Genomic DNA, 6,158 nt, shown 5'->3' on the forward strand with positions numbered 1-6,158 from the left:
TTTATCGTGCAGTGAGATCAAATGTTACATTTTGGAATAGAGTTTGTCAAAAATGAGAAATTTAGTCTTAACCATATTTTTCTCTACTTGTCAGTGAGTTATGATCCAGAATGTCGTATTTTGGTAAGAAATATATTGCCAATCAAATGGGTCTCCTCGTATGCTTTCAGCTGATACTTAAATTACTTCTGTGGACATTGTTCAACCAAAATAATAACTAAAACTATGCAATTCTGCATTCTTGTGTCGGATGATCAAGTTCAATAAGCGACCATGACGTACTGATTACGTAGCTATGCAATAGCGATCACATGACTGGCGTCACGAAGATGTGATAACGTACAGTCGAGACGTATTGCGTCGCAAATCGCGTAAGATAACAATTACGGAAAAGCTTGTGATCACGTTCTTAGCAGGTCATCAGTCGACGTGTTTCGATAAAACTTTAAATGAAAACTTTTCTTTTTTAATTCCAAGTTATATTTTAGAGTTCAGCGTACAAAGCAATATTTATTACATATATATATATTTATTCATGAAATTCAACCGTTTGTGCCCGAATGAGATGTAATAATCTTGGTTTAACATATTCTGTTAATTTTTATAGATTTGTAAATTTGGATTTTCACAGCCACGTCCTATAACGATAAAATTGATTGCCGTGGGTTATTTTTTATTATAAGATTTACTTTTCCGCACTATAATAATCCTTTATCGCCAAGACAATCCCTCAAACCAAACATACAAATTTAGTTTAACGACGATTCTCGCACAAATAAAATGAGGAATTGCGCTTAAACTGTTTGTTAAGATCATAAATAGTTTCAATAATGTATTTGAATTTGTTTGTATTTCGAAACGTTAGCGTGGTTGTTTCCACGGAATATTTCATTTTTTATTTTACTATTTTCCAAGACTGCCCTTTATACCGAGTGAAGCAATATAATCCCACAATAGGAACAAACTTGTGGGTGAGATTTCACAGACTTTATTCACTGCAAATGCACATCATTTATACAAAATTACGGGTTAAAAGAATAAGTGGTTTAACGTTTTTTGCAATTTTTAGACGACCGCTCCTAGAGATTTCAGTTAGTTTTTTGTAAACTTCACACTTGTCCCTATGCTCTTAGTTAGCGCCGCTATATATTGTGGGGAAAATGATTAAAATAAGCAGATGACGTAGGATTTATGATGTGTTCTGGATTGGGATCAATATAATACTTCGATAGAACTATGTGGGGCACAAATATGTCACATGTGGTAAAAGGTGTGAGACAGAACATTCTCAAAACACTCCAATAATTTTCCGATACCTACTTACGTTTGTTATCACTTTTATTATTGCAATCTCATATGAAATTTTTTAAAATAACATTTAACGTTAAGAAGATATATATGTATATTTTTATGTTATGCTTTTGATCGCTTCCTCGTTTTCTTTGTATCTTCCGACAAAAAAATTTACTACGTAACAAGGCAAGACAATTTGTCTTGCAATAGAGTTCCATTAGATTATGGGCTGGTTTATTCATGTTTAACTAGTTGTTTGCAAGTCGATACAGTATTTATTTTTACATCAATCATTTCAATTACTTCACATAAATATCTAATTTTAACGACTACCCTGCACCTGGAATCGTCGTTATTATCACAAAAATTGCCTCAATAATGCTTTCGAATTATATTGCATGTGGGAATGTCAGAATTAATGTTTCCATAAGAAAGTGCATCTAATCGTTTTACTACTTTTTTTGAAACAGCTGGTATCAGTAATCATATAAAAGAAGTGATCTTAAATAATACGGTACCTCCAAGAATTTGTTCTTGATTATTTTAAGGAAAGCATTCAAGGAAAATGCTACGCTTTGGAATTTAAGACGAATTGAGGATAGGTCTTACGTTTTTTTAAATGTAAAAGACTATCTCTCCAAGAGTTTTCAGTAAGTTTTATTCTGAAATGTTTTCAGCGCGAAATCGGTCAGCGGGTAATCCGTGCGGTGGCGCACTTTTTCCAAAAATGGTATTAGGTTTAAAAAAATATAATAAGTTTTTGAAAACCTAGAAAAATCATATAAACTTGAAGTTTAGTTTTAGGTAATATATATTAGAATGCTATTGATCCGTAGTTCATTTAGTGAAACCATCCATAGGTACCTCTTGTGAGCAATACGATTGACTCAAACAAGTTATTAACTAACAAATGACACAGTCAAATTCATTTTTTTCCAGTCAGTAAAAATGTCATTCAGAATTATGAAGAAAATTCTATACACAGTCTGCTGAAAAAAGCGCAGGAACCTAAGCTGGTTATCAGGTAGTGTATCAGTTATCAGGTAGGTAGTGACAGTCAAGGGTTCTATATCTGACTGAGATTTGAAAGGCCTATCAGTTTTTTTTTTCAAAGTACTGTTATTATTGCCGCTTAGTTAGTAATTATTTTGATGAGCTTGAAACATAATCGGATGCTAGAAAGTTCAGAGCGTCACTCAAACACCAAATAGCTATGATATTTACCGTTTCAACAGGATTGCATAAAGCAAATTTGCTCTGTTTGTGCTCTGTATTTAGAGTAGCTTAGATGGCGACTCTATCGATTGCACGATTTCAATGATGAGCAAAGAATGTAATAAAAATGAATAAAGACAGGTATGACTAATCAAACAGCAATAAATTAAAAACAGCGGACTTATACCGATATCGAATAAGAAATCGTCTCGTCTTTTGCTTCATTACACTCCAAAATAAATTAAGCCAATTTGATAGATTTTTGGCCAGTACCTTTTCATTTACTGTAAATACTCAATTTCAAAGTTATATGCTGAGAGTTCTGTCTTTATAAAATCAAGACTAATTTCAACTTATCCCTTTTATTAAAACAGTTGACATATGTTGCTATTTGTAAGTCAGTGTTAACACCTCAAGAGTAATTTATTCATTTGAGAAAACCGATTCTATCTTCCATAGAAAATTCTCACATGAATTAAAAGACTCCACGTTTAGTTGGGGCTTGCATCCTCTATGCTTGACTGGAGAAACTCAATTAAAAATATTTTCTCTCGCATTTTCATTGAACGGATGAAGTGGCCTCCAAACGTATTTGCCAATATCATTTTTGTGTCAATAAGATATGTTTTAAAGGATCCAATTATTTTGCAGGAGAAGAATTTGCTGTGCTATCATAGATTGCAAATGTAAATTTTCTGATTTAAATTTCTAACTCGGTACCATGCTCATGTCGTGAAATGCTTTGGTGGCGCCCAAATATGAACATAATGCATTGTAAATACACCAACAATAGTGCAGAATTCAAAATTTAGTTTTACAATGTATGACATTTTCTATGTTATGTTTGGAAGATACCACAACGTTTATTTCACATCAATGCTTTCATATCCGACATGTATATAAGTTATTTATATTCGAGTAGTATGTTGACTGATAAATATATTTAAATCACACAGCGCCCGACAGGATAAATTTATTGTTGATCTCGCAAAATATTCAATTTACGACGCCGTCGCGCCATCTTTTATTTTGAAAAGGTTAAATAAATTTCCGTCTATCTTTCAGACGCCCCATATTATATTCAATTTACATTGTTTATTGCCTAAACATTATAGACGTAGAAAATCCATTTCTGTTGTGGAAATACCACAATTTGTTTGGCAGTTCCATATCAACAATTTTCTGAATTAAATAAATGATAAGGAAGATGAGTTTTTATATTTTATTTTAAAGAAAAATCAGATTATATTTCGAAAAAGCATTCGAAACGTTCTAAATTACAAATGTTGGCTGGATTTTTCTCTTGGTCATTGGTATGCTGTTGCGTCAAATACTTGTGCACTTTGCTTTAGAACTTTCAATTTTTCAATTATATTTATTTCCGTGTATCTAGCTTTTTTAACATAAGCAAAGACAAAATAGGTTGAATTGCCCTTTTTTGACCACGTGACGGATGCGGAACAAGTATAAAGTTAGTAGTGTGGAAACACTGATGTATATTTGTGTACTTGTTATTTCATTATAAGGACAGCAGTTACAGTGCATAACAATAGAATTACATTAGATTTTAATTTACTCACTGGCATACTCTAGTGGTGTCCTTTAATAAAACCTTATGCGAAATCGACAATGTTATTTCAAATGATGGTCTGGGGAAAACCCGAGTTTATTGTGCTAAAATCAAACAGAATATTTTCGGAAGGACGTTAAAATTTAAAAATAATTTAGAGTACTTTTTAACAGTTATCAGTCGGGATTTGAAGGTATAACCATACTATAAAATTAAAGCACGATATTTTGTTTTAATCGAAGGGACAACGACTCAGATTGCGGCAGTGTATATTATTCCCAACTTCAAACTCGGTATATTTCCAAGAATTTGGGGTTCGATTAGAAGTACATATTTGGACCTAATATGACCCTCTACTTCCTGATCTATTGTTATACCGATAACTGAGTCGTGAAATAACATATCATATGTGAATCTGTACATGATTTTGGTAACCTCGAGTGTGTGGATTACATCAAATTTATGAATATTAGATAATTTATATAGTAGGCTCAAGTTTGTCGATTGAACAGAATTTGTCAAGAATCAGATTGATTTGCTTCGCAGAGATTTAATTGTCTGGCTTGTAACCTTCTGGATAGACGGTATGCCTTAGAATTTCATACCATTGCTGCCACAATGCTACTCAAGTATATCTGCTGTTACATTTAAATGATGAATAGTTCTTTTCAATATCTCACCGATTTTTAAGCTTATTTTTCTCAGTTCAGAATGACTAATATTGCATATTTTAATTATTTTTAGTTGACACTCACTCATATTGATGAACTTTGGAATTTATAAAATTTGTAAGAGGGTGATAGAAATTACCAAATTTGGCAAAGAAAATAAGGTAAGATAATGTCAAACCTGCGAAGGTAATATTTTTACTCGGTATATTACTCCAAATGAGGTTTTCAAACACAATATGAAGTTTTAATTTATTTTGAAGCAATGGACAAATATATATTTGATAACACCATTTACCATAGCGAATGGAAATTACGATTCATATTATTGTATTTAACCCATTACAGCCGGATGGCATATATTTAGTAATTATAATTAGTAATTTTAGTTTATTTATTATCTTGAGAAAAAAACATAATTTTTAAAAAAACAAATAGTATTATATCTGCGTGGATTATTCCCGCGTGGGAATTGGCTAGGTATATAAATATGACGGGATTGAACTCGAGCGGGTCATATCGATTCATGCGTCATAATAGGAAAATCTACCTTAATACAACCAAATACCCCAAGAATATATACTATCACATTACGAAATGTGCTATGCAGTAGTAGGAAGATATACTATCACATTACGTCTCGTCAGCAGTCGCAGTTATTCGTTAGAGAGTGTCCTCTGGCAAATAGAGAACAAAAAATTTGTTCCTAACCATTCAGATGCAAATGATTCAGTGGAATCGGACATTTCTTATGTCGCACAACCTGACGCGAAGACACGACCCACCCAAACATAACACGTCTTCACTATGCGACGGCGTAAGCTATAAAACCTCTTACGGTCTCATTCTGTTGCTATAACAACTAGGAAATCAACGATACCAAACATGCGAGAGTGCTGTTATGATAAAGAATGACGCGTTCGGCAGGAATTGAAAAAGGTTGATTGTTTGTTTACAAGCTGATGCTTACTCAAGCATAAGCGTGACGTCGTACGAATAATGGTCCAGGAGCGACATCTAGCGTGTAGAAAACAAAACATAGCTTCCAACGAGCCCTGAGTGATGTGTCAGGCGTTATTGGTTAACGAGAAATTATAAATTAAAAGAAAAAAAAAATTGGGCTTAGATGTACCGGCAGCGTTGGGCCATCTTACAATCCTTCGACATAGAATAACGTCGTTTTGGGCTAGTCTATCACATAAGAATAATTTCTGCCATAACAGACCAACACTCCAAAAACATTTATTCCAATTTTTTTATTTCCAATTTTAAATTTTTTTCATTTAGGAGCAACATTTGAATTTTATTTTTGTTTTTTAGTTAGGCATCTGGTGGCGCCAGATGAAAAAAAAAATTATATGAACCAAGTGACAGGCAAATACTTCTAAATGCCTCTAATTGACTTTCCACTG

General features: G+C 32.9%; 1 protein-coding gene across 1 annotated transcript in view; it reads right to left on the minus strand.

Moving 5' to 3' along the window:
* LOC120332784 (sulfide:quinone oxidoreductase, mitochondrial-like) overlaps positions 1 to 5,312 on the minus strand; it is a 78,270-nt gene extending 72,958 nt beyond the window's left edge. The window contains exon 1 of the mRNA XM_078119476.1: positions 5,297 to 5,312. The gene's annotated coding sequence lies outside the window, so the exon portion shown is untranslated. The remainder of the gene's footprint in view (positions 1 to 5,296) is intronic.
* Between the last annotated feature and the right edge of the window lie 846 nt (positions 5,313 to 6,158).

Source organism: Styela clava, chromosome 13 (genome assembly GCF_964204865.1).
Source record: "Styela clava chromosome 13, kaStyClav1.hap1.2, whole genome shotgun sequence".
Taxonomy (NCBI): domain Eukaryota; kingdom Metazoa; phylum Chordata; class Ascidiacea; order Stolidobranchia; family Styelidae; genus Styela; species Styela clava.